The sequence below is a fragment of the Adiantum capillus-veneris genome, chromosome 29, assembly GCF_014529385.1.
Source record: "Adiantum capillus-veneris isolate H3 chromosome 29, ASM1452938v2, whole genome shotgun sequence".
In the NCBI taxonomy this organism is placed as follows: Eukaryota; Viridiplantae; Streptophyta; class Polypodiopsida; order Polypodiales; family Pteridaceae; genus Adiantum; species Adiantum capillus-veneris.
The window spans coordinates 9913589-9929694 of NC_140959.1; the positions used below are offsets into that span (position 1 = coordinate 9913589).

Consider the following 16106-nt stretch of genomic DNA (forward strand, 5'->3'; position numbering starts at 1 on the left):
TTCCACAACATTGGGCATAAAGTCTGAAACTATCGGCAATAAAAGCATTCGTACATATCAACTCTGTCTCTTCAATTGTAGAAATGTTCTTTTCAATGTTTTTTATGCTTGTTTACTCTATCAAATGTGGTTTGCATCAGGATCTTCCTGGAGGATTCAATACCCCAAGCAAACTTGATTCTGCTACACATGAGAGGAGTTGTATGAGGAGTATGGCTTAAGCTTGGAGGGCAAGCTCTACAGCACCTCGGTGACACTGATGTCACAGATCAGGATTGGTTGTCAGTCTTCATGAAGAAAAGGGAGAAGGGCTCTAAAATCTTTCTACATATGATGCAACCTGAGTTTGTAGACGAATGCAGCTTACTGTCTCACAAAGTCTACCAAAGCATGCCAGCCAACAAAGAGATCGCACACAAGTTTGCAACGTTGTTGGTGTACAAGCGATGCCTAGCTGCTCGGAAAGATCCTGCACGTCAAAAGGTTGCATGGGTTGTATTTGGTGAACAGGTTTTGGACCATTGCAAGAAGCTTCCGGGTGGCATTGACAAGAAAGTAAAGATTTGGCCGGAGAATAATGAGGGGACATCACTTCAGCCCCTTCGTCTTGACAATGTTGGGGCAAGTAAGAAAAGTGGGCAAAATGCTCTCTTTTCTGGGAGCACTTCTCTAGTTAGTGCCTCATTCATAAGACATCAAATAAAAGCACAGGTGGAGAAGATTCTGGATGCAAAAAGGAATGCATTAAAGGGTTTGAACACAACATTGGATAATGTGAGAGTAGAGCTACAAGACAGGTTTCAAAATATGTGGAAGATACAAGGGACATCTTCAGCCGTGGCAGTGCTTTAGGGGCATTTGCAGGAGCTCTAGATATTGCGGTCCAACATGAAGGGAGCTATCGATACTGACCCTGATTTTTTGGTGATTGAAGGCAAGATGGCTGCTCTAACTAGTGCACTCAGAGCTCTTGGGGCCGATGCAAGTAGCTCGAACATAAGAGATGAGGTGGATCATCTCCAGGTATGTGTCGACCAAGTCAAGGCAAGATTTTTGTTTATGTGGTAATGCCCTAGGTACTTGACATGGTACTCTCTTCTATTTAGGTGGTTGTTTTTGTCATGCCAGTTATTTCTGTTATGGTGCTAATGCCCCCAACCTACTTGACAAGGTAGTTTTTTCTATTGTGGGGTTCTTTTGTGACATGGCTATTTTTTTATTAGGTGGTAGAATCCAAGGTACTTTATATGGTTTTTTTTTAATACTTTGGTTTTCCGCTCCTGTTTAGTTCTATCATGGTAATAGTGCCCAAGGTACTTGGCATGGTAGTTTCTTTTAACATGGCTCTCTTTTTGTTATGGTGACATTGACCGAGTACTTTTCCATGGTGGTTTCTTTTGCTATGGGTGTTTGTTTTTTCAATGGAAGTTTTTCTATTATTGTGGTACTTGTAATGGTAGTTCTTTCTACCATGACAAGTGCAGGGGTCATGGCTATTTTTCCAGGTATTGTAATGGCCAAAATGCATGTCATGGTACTTCTTTTGATCATGGTGGTGTTTTTTCCATGGCAGTATTTCTTGCTATGGTACTTTTCTTTTGCTATGGTTGTAGTGCCCAAGGTACTTTTCTACTTTCCATGGTATATGTCATTACCTTAGAGGTTTTTTGGAAAGCATCTCTGTTATGGTGGCAGTATCCAAGGTACTTTTTCATGGTTTTTTCTGCTATGGTTGATTGTTTCTTTAAGGAAGTTTGTTTGCTATGGTGGTTGTGCCCAAGGTACTTGTAAAGGTAGTTTTTTCTACCAAGGTGGTTGTAGGATCATTGCTGATTAGTGTGCAGTGTCCAAGGTACCTGTCATTGTACTTTGTTTTTGCCATGGTTGCTTTTTTATCATGACAGTCTTTCCTGTTATGGTAATAGCTTTTGCCTTGATATTTTTAATGGAATGGTAGTTTTCTATTATGGTGGTAGTGTCCAAGGTACTTTTCTACCTGCCATGGTATTTTTCATTGCCTTGGTGGTTTTTTGGAGTGTCCAAAGTACTTTTTTATGGTAGTTTATTTTTAGAGGTACTTGTCATGGTACTTTGGGCTATAATGGTGCTTCTCAGATAAAATCCCTATGGACGTTTTGTTCTTCATTTGTTATGCAGAAAGAAGTGACTGACTTGGAAGCATCATTGAGTACGTGTGTGCAACAGATCAACTTTTGTGAGAGCATGTTGGAGCAGGTGAAGGCTGGTGACACAATGTTACTACTTCCGACAACTGGCCAGCACTTGAGCCACTTGCAAGCTACAGTCTCTGTTCTAGGACTATGTGCCGCACGTGGTCTTGCATTTATGGCTTCCCACGTGGTTTGTGTATACACGCTAGCATGTGGTCATGCATACCATGCTCTGTGTTTTGCTACCTGGCTTGGATCAGAGACGGTATGTGCGGGACGCCTCTTGCAAGAGTAGTATTTTAGATTCACTTAAATCAATGCTCCTGCATATAGGTTGGTTGCCGTTGCTCCAAATCTCATATAAATCCAAGAATTGTTCAGGTTGTCTTTGAGTATCTGCTGATTGCATAAGCCTGAAATTCACTGATGTGCTTGCAGGTTCTGGCCATATTCCTTGTGTGGCGCCGATACAGGATGACGTGCCAAAGGTTGTGCTACAAGCTACTCCTGAAGCCCATAGTGTGGACTCCAGTGAGGACACTCCAGCTGTGAAGGTAGGACCCCTGTAAGGACAATAGTAGTTGAGCCACAACCTAGCGAAAGAAGTCCAAAGGAAGATGCAACGGTTGATGATGCGAAGGCAATAGTGCAAGAGGGAGTGGATGCAGTACAACACATGGTAGCTGGTGATGAGAATCCAGATTCTCCCATCTTTCTGAGTGACACGGTGAAGGTGTCGAAGAAGCGCAAGAAAAATGGCGATAGTAAGTGGTAATGGTGTTGGACCTGTCAACTTCTAGGTAATGTCTGCATGGGGCTGATGTGTTGTTTTATGACATATGTGGACCTTCCAAAAAGAATAGACCTTCGGAGTCCACATGTTCAAAGCAGCATGCTCAACATGCAAATGGAGATATGGGAGAGAGGGAAGCACCCAGATCACTGCTTGCTGTGAACAAGACTCCCAGAAAGAGTACTCCCCTCCGCAATCCTTCTAATGTTTCCCACCCTCTCCCCCCCCCCCCAGCCTCGAGTTTTGCAAGAAATTGTGACTCTTCAATTGTAATACAAGAATCTGTGATTCTTGATTTTGAATGCAAAAGAAACTTTTTTGTCGGCCTCTATGTTTTTGTCGCATGTATGTTTCATAAGCGCAATGTCTATGTTTTTGTCGGCCTCTACATTTTTGTCGCTTTTATGTCAAATATTGCCTTGTGTTTATTTTTCAATGTTGAATGCTGTCTTTTACAGAGCATCCAAAGGAAAAGGGGACCCTCAAGCTACCCGTAGAGGAAATCATCATCATCAGTGATCCCCCAAAGTACATTCCCCCAGCTATCTCCTCCTTGCTATATGATGATTCAACCCAACCAACCCTCATATTAGATCTTAATGGTGTACTTTGTCTTACATGTACATGTGATAAGTATGACCCTTCTGAAGGAGTACGAGCGGAAGTGCGACGCGAGAGAGAGTGCGAGAAGAAGAGCACGACGATATGGTGAACTCACTCTACTGTAATGTGTAGAGCATAGTGAGTTCTTATTAGGTTTTTACAAAAGAATATGTGTACATACCTGGCGGCCCGCCCACTTACCTGGGCGACCACATTGGGCTTTATACCCCAACAACCTCCCACTTAAAGTCCAATGTGGTACTTTAAGTGTGAGAGAAGCTACTATACAAGCTAATATACAAGAGATGTAGAGAAGTGATGTACTACCCTACACCTAACTGCTTGCGAAAATGCGCAACGCTCTATGAGGGAAGTCCTTTTGTAAGTAGATCAACAGGATTTTCTGTGGTGTGAACTTTGACAAGCTGAAGTTGCTTATCCTCGAGCATTTCCCTGATGAAATGATACTTCACATCCACATGCTTTGTCTTTGAGTGATAAACTGGATTGCGAGCCAATTGTATAGCACTTTGACTATCACAATATAACACAGGCATCTCTTCTTTGATTCCCAAATCTGTTACTAGTCGATTAAGCCAAATTGATTCTTTGCATGCCTCTGATGCTGCAACATATTCAGCCTCTGTAGTAGACTGAGTAACACAATCTTGTAATCTAGAACGCCATGATACTGCTCCACCAGCCAATGTAAAGACATACCCTGACGTAGACCTTCGGTTGTCTAAGTCACTTGCATAATCTGAGTCTGTAAAACCCTTTACACTTAGCTCCTGACTCCCATAGCATATACACATACTCTTTGTAGCTTTCAGGTATCTCAATATTCCTTTCACTGCCTCCCAATGTTTCTTGCCTGGGTTTGACATGTATCGACTTACTACTCCCACTGCAAATGCAATGTCTGGGCGAGTAGCAATCATTGCATACATCAAACTACCCACTGCAGACGCATATGGAATCTTATCCATTTCAGCCTGTTCTTCCTCAGACACAACACAATCTTGTTTGCTAAGTTTCACATATGGTGGCAATGGAACACTCAATGCCTTTCCCTTCTCCATATTGAAACGTTGCAAAACCTTGTCAATATACTCTGTTTGAGATAACCAAATCAACTTCTTTGATCTGTCTCTCTCAATGCGCATACCAAGTATATGACTTGCCTCACCCATGTCTTTCATGTCAAACGATTTTGCCATCTTTGACTTCAAAGCTGAAATTTCTTCCAAGTGCTTGCCAGCAATCAACATGTCATCCACATACAAAATAAGGATCAGCCAACTGCCATCCTTAGCCTTCTTTGTATATAGACAATGATCGAACTCACTACGTTTGTAGCCTTGAGAAAGCATAAACTTGTGGAATTTATGGTACCATGCCCTCGGTGATTGTTTTAAGCCATAAAGACTCTTTAACAACTGGCATACCCAATCTTCCTTGCCTTTCTCAACAAACCCTTTTGGCTGCTGCATGTAAATTTCCACATCTAAATCACCATGCAAGAACGCTGTCTTGACATCCATTTGGTGCAACACCAAATCTAATATGGAAACCAATGCAAGAAAGCATCTCAATGTAGTCATCTTGACCACCGGAGAGAAGACTTCATCAAAGTCAATGCCTTGTTCTTGCTTAAAGCCCTTGGCAACAAGCCTTGCTTTGTACTTTGGCTGACTATCATGAGCGGTGATCTTATACCTGTAAACCCATTTACAAGGTAGAGCCTTTTTGCCCCGTGGTAATTTAACTAGCTTCCATGTCTGGTATTTATGCAGAGCTGTCATCTCTGACTGCATGGCCAATTGCCAATTCCCGGAGTCCTTCATTTGCACTGCTTCCTTGTAACATGAAGGCTCATTGCAATCAGTCAACATGACATAGTTCATAGATGGAACAAACCTATCAGGAGGTCGCGTGACACGTCCAGATCTACGCACAATAGGTGGCTCAGGCTCAGCCACAACCTATGGTTCCACTCTATCCTGTCCTTGCTCCTCTTGAGCCCTGACATTATGTCTTGCACGTGCAGGTCCATCTTCTTGGAAGACAACTCTTCTAATCTCCTCAACCCTCTCTGGTTTAGAATGATATTTGGATTCATTAAAGTGAACATCATTGCTGCGGACAACCTTTCTGGATTCGGGATCCCAAAGTCTATACCCCATCTCACCAGAATTACCATAGCCTAGAAAGATGCACTTTCTACTCTTCGGCTCAAGTTTGTTCCTAAATTCCTTTGGAACGTGAGTATATGCCTCACAGCCAAAGACTCTGAGATGCTTGTATGAGGGCACCTTGCCTGACCATACCATCTCTGGCACTGAATCCTTCTGCAAAACCTTGCTAGGAGATCTATTTACAAGATGAACAGCTGTTGATACAGCTTCAGCCCAAAACCCATTTGGCAGCTGTGCATTAGACAACATACTTCTGACCTTCTCTTGTATGGTCCTATTCATCCTCTCAGCAACACCATTTTGAGGAGGATTGTAAGGAGCAGTAAGTTCACGTTTTATACCTTTTGACTCACAAAAGTCCTGAAAGGCCTTTGAAACATACTCTCCACCATTGTCAGTGCGTAAGCATTTAAGCTTCTTGCCACTCTGATTCTCCACAAGTGTCACAAACGTTTTGAAAACACTAAACGCTTCATCCTTGTGCTTGAGAAAGTAAACCCATACTTTCCTCAAGTAATCATCTATAAATGTCATAAAGTAAGAAGCTCCCTCTAGAGATAGGTTAGGCATAGGTCCACACAAATCACTATGAACAAGTGCCAACTGTGTATCTCTTCTATTGCTTCTATGCTTATGTGGCTGCTGTGTTTGCTTACCATACAGACAATGTTCACAGAATTCAAAATCATTAAATGAAAAGCCAGGCAAATAACAAGAACGAGACAAGATTTCCATTCCCTTCTTGGACATATGTCCTAACCGGCTATGCCACAAAGAAACGTTCGGCTGCTCGGTTACATTGATTACATTTTTAGAGACATTTGATACATAAATCATGTAAAGTCCTCCAGACTTTACTCCATGTGCTACTGTCATAGAACCCTTGGATATCTTCCACATGTTCTGTCCAAAAGTGGTGACGTAGCCAGCATCATCAAGTAAACCTGTGCTGATCAAGCTCTTTGTAATTGCGGGAACATGTCTCACATTCTTCAGCGTGAAAGAAGAGCCATTCTGAAACTTCAATTGAACATCTCCAACACCTAAGATCTCACATGTCTGCCCATTGCCTAGCCGAACATGATCTTTAGTGGTCACATAAGAGGTAAACCACTCCTTGTTTGGAGACACATGAAGTGATGCCCCTGAGTCTATAATCCAGTCACTCAGTGCATTTCCATCAGATGCTATAAGAAGAGCTGAGTCCATTGTATTCTTCAAGAAGTAGATGTCTCCTGACACTAGACTGTCATCCTCTGCAACAATGTTTGTCACATTTATTTCTTGAATCTTCAATGAGGACTTGTTCTTCTCACCATGGTCTTCAGCTTTCTCTTTGCCTTTTTCTGCTTCCCATTCTCTGCAGTCTCTTTTCATGTGACCCTTCTTGCCACAATGGTAGCATTCTATGTCACTCTTGCCTTTAGCACTGCGGGACTTGCTACGAGACTGATTCCTCTTTCCACCTTGGTACTTTTATTTGGTCCTTCCCCTGACAACTAAGGCTGTTCCTTTGCCTTTGTCCATTGTCTTTCTATTGGTTTCTTCAGTAAGCAGACTTCCTTCTACACCTGCTATGTTCAAACCATCTGGAGGTGCAAAATTACTCAAAGCTGTGCGAAAAGTGTCCCAACTTTCCGGCAATGTGATCAACAGGAACATAGCTCTAACAGGTTCATCAAACTGGACACCTTGAGCTGACAACTGACTATAGATTGTGTTGAATTCATTCAGATGATTGGACATAGTTGTCCCTTCTTTCATCTTCAAGTCAACAAGCTTCTTAAGCCAGTATACCTGTGAAGCTGCACTCTGCTTCTCATAAAGATCACTCAGCTTTAACCATGCTTGATAAGCCGACATCTCGTCTGCTACATTGAAGTAAACGCTTTCTGCCAAAGTCAGCATAATGGTAGAAAGTGCCAATTCATCCATTTTGCTCCATTCATCTTCGTCCATATCTTCTGGTTTTATCCCCTTGAGCTTTATAGGTTTGATCTACTTCTTTTGTACCAACACGTGCCAAATCTGCTTCTTCCACAATGGGAAATTGGTTCCATCCAGCTTCTTGATATTGTAAAGAGCAGTGTCCTGTGATCCAGCCATAGCTACGCTTCACAGTAGTTTATTTTTCTGGGAAAAATTTGGCAGAGTTTCCCCTGTAAACTGACCTCTGAACCAATATCAACTTGTCAAATGAACCAAGAAAGCTTCAGATTCTGCATAAATTTCGGCAGAGTCTCCTTTGTAAAATGGCTCTGGTGTACTAAAAAACAGACCAAAAAATAGCTCAAAAAACACTGTCTCTCTGACACTGTAAGCTGCGAGTAAACCTGTACTGCACTTGTACTGTCTCTCACTGTCCTGTCATTGTCCTGTAAGCATAGACTGTGACAATGCGTCAACGGTAGTAAAGCAAAGATGCAATCCCAACTGTCTAACTCACAGTCAATACATCCTAGCTGCCTATCTAAGGGTGCTTGAGGGATCGCTCCAAGACCTGTATCACCGAAAGGATCTCAACATTCGAGAATCCCCCAGCTCAATAAAACCTCACTCGACCCTCAACAAAGGCTGCAGTAAATCTGACAGTACATAGACTTCCCACAAAGTCATACATCCACAAATTTCCCACTATATGCTGTAACCGCTGTGGCGGTTGTTTGCTGCGTGACTCACAGCCAGCAAACCCTCAACAAACATACATCATCTCTGACAATACATCCCATGTGGAAGTACCTGCAATGTCAGGATGAAATCTGGAATATCAAGCAGCAAACACAAGCTACCTGATGAACTAGTGGATGTCGCCTACAGTCTGTGTGTAGATGCGCCCGTGTCGTATGTAACACGCCTCCAAGAACTGTGAGCCGTCCTTCGATGTGTAGACAACCACAAATCAACACTCTGGGAGTGTCGATATCCTCAGCACCTGCAGTCGTAGGCCGAAAACCCCAAATTTGCAGAGTCGGATCTGCACCCGTCGAGACCACGTAGTCGAAAATGGCCTGCGCAGAACTTTGTCGAAGCCGAACGGTGGCCGAGATGACCTCAGAATGAAATTCTGAGAACACTAAGCCCTTTGGACTATCCCACAAGATTTGGGGCCGTGTCTTCGTCTGTCGAATTTCACTCCAATCTGAGTTGGTGACTCTAGCCTCCTGCAGTGCTGCCCCGAGCCTCGATCTGAGCTTTGATACCAGTTGAAGGAGTACGAGCGGAAGTGCGACGCGAGAGAGAGTGCGAGAAGAAGAGCACGACGATATGGTGAACTCGCTCTACTGTAATGTGTAGAGCATAGTGAGTTCTTATTAGGTTTTTACAAAAGAATATGTGTACATACCTGGCGGCCCGCCCACTTACCTGGGCGACCACATTGGGCTTTATACCCCAACACCTTCGTCTGTCCCAATATTGAGGCTACATCATTTGTCAAGCATGAGGAGACGGATGGCAAGTACCTGTTTGTTTCGAAAGATGCACAGGATTCCCATGGGTAAATGTCTACATATGGAGCAGTGCAATGCTCAGCAGAGTGGGTTCAAGAATTTGAAGATGCTTCCCCCAGGTTCACAGCTATATTAGTGGATGGGCTGGACAGCAGTTATGTGATATGGGCAATTATTGTTTTGGTGGTGGAAGACCAACATTTTCAAGGTATTGCATAAATTTTTGGCAAAGTTGCAGCGGTATGATACCTGCAATGTCTTTTAATTGACAAAAGTTCCTATTAATGTCATTATTATCCCTGTGGTACTTACATCATAGCACTTCTCCAACCAATACTTGTCAAAAGATCTAAAGGCCTGGCTGGAAGGGTGGCAGCATGCTACAGATTGTCGTACCTTGGCGGATACATTCAACAAATCAAAACCTGTTGATGACTACAAGTATGTATTCACAGCAATTGCAAAAGGGTTTGAAAAAACATCGTATGATGCATACTTATGTGGGCCGCAGCTCATGCCCAACGATGATGACGTCCCTTGCTTTTTTTAGAATGACAGATCCTTTATGTACCTTTTGTAACTAAACCAAACCCGTGGCAGAACCTTGTATATTTATATGCTACTTTCCATGTGGAAACCAATTTTTTGGCTTCATTTTGATTGCCATTGTAGCTCATGTAATGATTTGATGTCAAATTGATAAAGATGTAATATATTCCTTTTGGTTGGATGTGTTGTCTTTGTGTCCCAGCATTGAAGTGTTAAATTTCTAATTCAAGTAGTTTAAGACTGTTGAAGTGTCCTAGCATTGAAGTGTTATTTTTCTGATTCTGTTATTGTTTCCCAGCTTAAAACAGTTTCCTACAGAAACCATCTGTGGACTACGTGTAAGGTATTTTGGGTTGGCATACAAAAAATTAACAGATTGTTATGTACAGAAACCACCTGAGGACTACGTATAAGGTACTTTGGGCTGGCATACAAAAACTTTTAAAAGTCCTTGTTTCCTACATAGTTTAAGATATTTTCCACCTATGAACTACCTCTAAGGTACTTTTGGCTGGCAGACATGTAAAGTACCTATAAGGTACTTTGGGATGTAAAGTACCTATAAGGTACTTTGGGATGGCATACAAAAAGTTTTACAAGTGCTTGTTACATATTTTAACATACAAAAACCACCTCAGGACCACCTTAAATGTACTTTGGGCCGGCAGACAAACTTTTAGAAGTGCTTGTTTCCTACATATTTTAATAGAAGTGCTTGTGAACTACCTGGAAGGTACTTTAGGCTGGCAGACTGGTACTTTGTGTTCCAGAATTGAAATGCTATTTTTGTTACTCAAGTAGACAAAAACGTTTACAAGTTCTTGTTTGGACTGGCCTGGAAGAGGTTTTGAAACCTATGATAGGCTCCTACAAAAACCACCTGTGGAATAGCTGCATGCTACTTTGAAGCTAGTTATTGGTGCTTCTGCAAGTTACTTGGGAAGCAACCTATATCACTATTGGCATACTGTTGTACACATTTTTGTATACCTCTGCAGCGAGTTTGAACTTATGTGGATCTCCTTCTAAGGGTTCCAAGGCTATCTTAATCGATCTAACCAAGTGTGATGACAGAAGCACTTTTGGTTCACTAGCAGGCACGTAATAGATATGCTCGGCACCTTCCACTAGCTCGTAATAGTACCCCTCAACCAAATAGCTCCCTGCAGAAAGTATATTTCCCTAGGAATCACTCAAGGCTCTTGATGTTTTGTATTTCTCTTGTGAGCACCTCAAAAGGTAGAAGTCAACTCCATCTTCATTGGCATTGGTGGTAAAGGTATCACCGATGCATAGAGCATCACTAATTGTGTCATGGTTCCCACCATACATCGGTAGATCTGATCCTTCGTCATCGCTGAAATCTTCACTTTCTGCATTGTCACCATCCAATGCCTCAAGGGTTAGATACTCCCTGTTCCCAACATGTGTGTTGTTCAAGCATCGCCTCCAACGTTGGGACATACAAAATTCACAAAAACAAGAGAGAAGTGTGCAACCGAGAGCACTCTTGTCACTCTTGGAGTATCCATTGACACATTGTATTGATCGTGAGCCTTTAACTCGCTTGCAATTCCACTTCTTCTCCCTTGGCACCTCAATTGCTTAGACCTCCCAAAAAATCCGATTCACCCTTGTGTGACCACTTTCATCATTAAATTTATGCTTCAAGAAGCCAACAACATCCTTGGCACACTTCATGTGCTAATGCATTAGGCTTTAACAGCTCATGTGTTAAAGCCCTCTTAACAACTGCCCCTGCCCCATCATACTCCCCTTTGCCATGGCCCGAGGCAAAGAAACTCCACAACATTTCAATGCCAGTCAAACCGTAGTACCTAAAACAATGACGTACCTTCAATGCTAGACAGAAACATGAAACTTTTCATCAGAGGTGGAATAAAACCTGGCGTACCTTGACACAAAGAAGAATGGTCTAGATGACTTAAATTGAGCAGCACATCCATCTGACCACACCCAGTGCCGCTTCAAAAGTATCCCTGATTTTGAAGCCAAACACTATGCAGTTGCAAGCAATGTTGCACAAAGAGCGTGTCATGATCTTTGTCATCAGAAATATAAAAATGTGTATATTTTAACACCTGGTCTTTCTTGTCTCGAATGTATGTAATGTGCACCAAGATGCTGACTTGTGAAGAGTACCAATGCAATGACTAGATTTCATTTTGCTTCTTAAATGAGTAATTTTCTGCATAGTCAATAATAGAGACCACTACATCTCTAGGAAACCTATGAATGCAATCTTTGAACGGTTGAGATTGCCACTGGGCAATAAAATTGTGTCGGATGTAAGTGGTCAAATGATTTTGAAGAAAAGATGTGAAATCCTTGCATCCCATTTCCTTCAGCAGAAGATCCTTGCGCTTCTTGCCTTGAGAATGGGTTGAGGCAACGTCTTCAAACACCTTAACAGAAATTTAGATTGCACTTTCAAGTGTTTCGTTTGGAAAAAGCATTAATCTCTTCGACCCACACTGAGGACATTCTCTCTTCAAGCAAGGCAACTTATGAAATGCGGAGTCCATTGGTTTTGCACATAACACACTTTCAGTCAATGTGCTTACGCTAGTGTATGTGTACGTGGTAGCTTCACACTTACTTGGGGCCTCTTTTGGCAAGCATATAACACCCATGCATCCACACCCATTGTCGTGCATGTCTGACTTACCGTTTCTCATGTGGTTGAATGCTTCCTTGAGATGTATCATAGCACGTGTAACGGTCTTCAACTTACAAACAAACCAAGGTTTCAATCCCTCAAAACATCTGAGTGAGATCTTGATGTGTGGATATTGCATTTGGAACCTCCTGTAAAGCTCACCCTGTGCAAGAAAAAATAAAACCCATCAGAGTCTCAGACTTTTTTCAAAGTAAAACCCATCAAAGTAAAAGCTCTGTGAGGTATTCAATGACTTTTTTCTACCTCCAAAGTACCTAGAGAATCTCTTTATTGTCATGGTACTTCCATGACTACCTTTGAAAAGAACTCTATGGTACTTTCAAGACTACCTTTGCGAGGTATTCTAGAATCTTTCAAAGATCCAGAGTACCTAAAGAGCCTCTTTACTGTCATGGTACTTCCATGACTACCTTTGAAAGGAACTCTATTAACTTTTTCTACCTCCTATGACTTTTCTCTACCTCCAAAGTTCCTAGAGAACCTCTTCTTCACATGGTAAATAACTACCTTTGAAAAGAACTCTATGGTACTTACAAGACTCCCTTTGCGAGGTACTCTAGACTCTTTCAAAGATCCAGAGTACCTAAAGAGCCTCTTTACTATCATGGTACTTCCATGACTACCTTTGAAAGGAACTCTAGGCACTTTTTCTACCTCCAAAGTACCTAGAGAACTCATTTAGATTCGCATGGTACTTTCAAGACTACCTTTGTGAGGTATTCTAGACTCTTTCAAAGATCCAGAGTACCTAAAGAGCCTTTCGTACTATAATGGTACTTTCATGACTACCTTTGAAAGGAACTCTATGACTTTTCTCTACATCCAAAGTTCATACCTGTGAAACTTTGAGAGCACACCTGTGAATCATCAAGCAAATATATTGGATGCTTTCTGTAAGATTTTTTGCCCAATCGTTTCCGACACACATCTTTTTTGTTTGGCAACACTCTTGTCTCTGTCTGCCAAAAGGAAAAAACAAGGTCTTTTGTCGCTTGTGTGATGGTGGATCTTTGAGGTAGTTGATGACTACATAATTGCAAAGGAAATGCACCAGCCTCAGCCTGTTTAACCGCGAATTGGATGCTGCAAAGTTTTGCCGATGCAATCCAGTAAATGTGGCCATCTTGGAGTTGCTAATAGACCTTGATGGATCTCTTTCACTATTCACCAACATCATGCAGACAACTCTTTTAATCTTCAGCTCCTCTTCAGACATGGATGCTTTGAATTTAGTATTTGTGCTTCGAATATTGGATAGTATTGATTTCTCAGATGCATGATGCAAACGTCTAAAATATGGCAGTCCTAGAAGACATTGAAAGGCGATTTTCTTAGCATCGCAAGTCATGCCTTTTGTTGCTTCTTGCCAGCATTTTGAAACTTTCATGCAAACCTGATTCACATCTTCTGTTGACCTTGAATCTGATGCATCACTTTCTCGTTGTCTCCTATGGCTCTCTCTTTTCATCATAGACCAATATTCTCGCATCCGATGGTTACCTTCATGGCGAATTGTAACTGAGTCATCCTTGTGGTAATTGTGAGGCATGTCATCATGAAGTGGATTGTATTGCGCATGTTGCTGAAAGTAGTCAGAGCCCTGCAGTGTACTTGAAGGTGGCTGGTCGTGCACAATCCTCTCTTCCAAACATCCGACACCACAAGCAATGGCGGGCCATCCAACATGGCAATTGTGTGGAGGCTGTTGATAGTGCAGAACGTGCTCTCCCAAACTGCTGAAATCGACATTCCACAAAAGGTGACAATCAAGTGGAGGCTGCTGCTCGAACACAACCTGTTCGCCAATCTTCTGCTGCAACATCTCCATCTCGATCTCCTGGACCATAGTCTTCACACCTTATGACAATTCTTTGCAAGGTCCCTTTACAACTTCTTGCTACAATTTTCCCTTTCCACAAGGTCCCTCTACAACTTCCTGCTGCAATTTTCCCTCTTCTTGCAAGGTAGAGAGAGAGAGAGAGAGAGAGAGAGAGAGAGAGAGAGAGCTCGTAGATTGCTGAAGGGGTAGGTAGAGAGTCTTGCCTTCGACTAAATCAAGAACCGTTAAAGTGGTTGGCACAACGTCTTTAGAAATATTAAATGTTTATCTTTCGGCTTTTGAGAATTGCCAACAAAACACCATCCAAGAGTGCCTCACAAGAGGTATCAAGGACACTACTTTTTGCATCACCAATCCATGATTTAACCCACAAGCATATCAGACATTTTAGTGACATTTTCATTCAATTTTGCAAAACTAGACTCTAAGACAATCATGCGTGCTTGAGTGCTCTAAACTCTTGAATGTCAAGCAATTCATAACTATCCTCTGTGCTTGGTGCAACGCAGGTACCCGCCGTGAGAGTATCTGGCCACGGGGCAGCATCAACAATTGGAACTTGTGTAGGATGTTCAAAGCCAAATGTATGTTGTATGTCAATGTCTGAATCCATGGCGGTATGTGATGTGCTAGCAAAAGATAGTACCTTATCAATATGGTGCTTGGCAATGCTAAATCAAAACTACCAATAGATGGTGGCTAGGTCTAAACAATACCGTTGCATTTGCAAAAATCACTTTGATAATTGTCCGCACTTGCGTTGGAATTTGGTCGACTTTGTTTGATTGCCAAAACTACGCAGTTACCGAAACTGTGTCGAAAAACTGTCTAGATGTGATAAATTCGATATCAAGTTAAAAAAAAAACCTCTAATTCAAATATGCTTTGTAAAATCTAGAAGTTTGCAAAATTTTCAGGACTTGCTGAGATAATCTGCAACATTTGCTATTGATGCTTGCCTTGCACAACTTTGGGAGGATATTCGGCCTCAATTGTCGAGTTTGGAGAGACAAGGCTTTGAGGGGTGTGTACCCGGGGAGGGTATGCACCCTTCAAGGCCAATTTCAATGGCTTTTATAACCTTGGGAGCCTTGTGTGTGAAAAACCAAGCAAAGCATGGCGATGGTGTTTGTAGGCAACTGCATCGAAGAGAGAGAGAGAGAGAGAGAGAGAGAGAGAGAGAGAGAGAGAGAGAGAGAGAGAGAGAGAGAGAGAGCTTCCTCTGTGTCGACTTTGGGTACTCCTTGCAAAAAAGTCAAACGCTCCTGAGGTCGACGCGAACCCATAGAGCCCAGCTGTGCTCGATTCGGTGCTAGTAGTCGATGGCGGTCCCTCCCCTTGCTTAGCGGCCCTGCACATGCCGATGCTCCTTGTCTGCTCTAGTTCCTCCTTGACTTTTTCTCCATGGCCATGCACACCTTTCTTAAAAATAGATCACGTCCCTTCTTCTTTCCCAAAATAGCATGCTCTAATACCACTAATAGACCCAGAGGGACTGCCTTGAGGATTCTCTGACCTACCAACCTACTATATAAGCCCTTGGCCATCTATATGTAGAATCCCCTGTTTACATCTAGTAATCAGGGCCCTTTGACTGGTTCATGACCCCCTCTGGGTTTGCCTTGGGCCTTACAACCATGTAAGATTTTTTATTCAAGAGCCCTCCACGTGGGCCTTTAGAGGGCCTATGGGAGCCCTCTATGACCCTTCTCCTTTGATGATTGGGCACCTTTCGAGTAGTCGACAGCAGGACTAACGAGATATCTCCCTCTAGACCTAAAATCCCACAATGGACAATGTTA

General features: G+C 42.4%; 1 pseudogene; it reads left to right on the plus strand.

Annotated features, from left to right (window-relative positions):
• Positions 1-888: 888 nt before the first annotated feature.
• On the plus strand, positions 889-14312 carry LOC147418738 (uncharacterized; annotated as a pseudogene).
• Positions 14313-16106: the final 1794 nt, after the last annotated feature.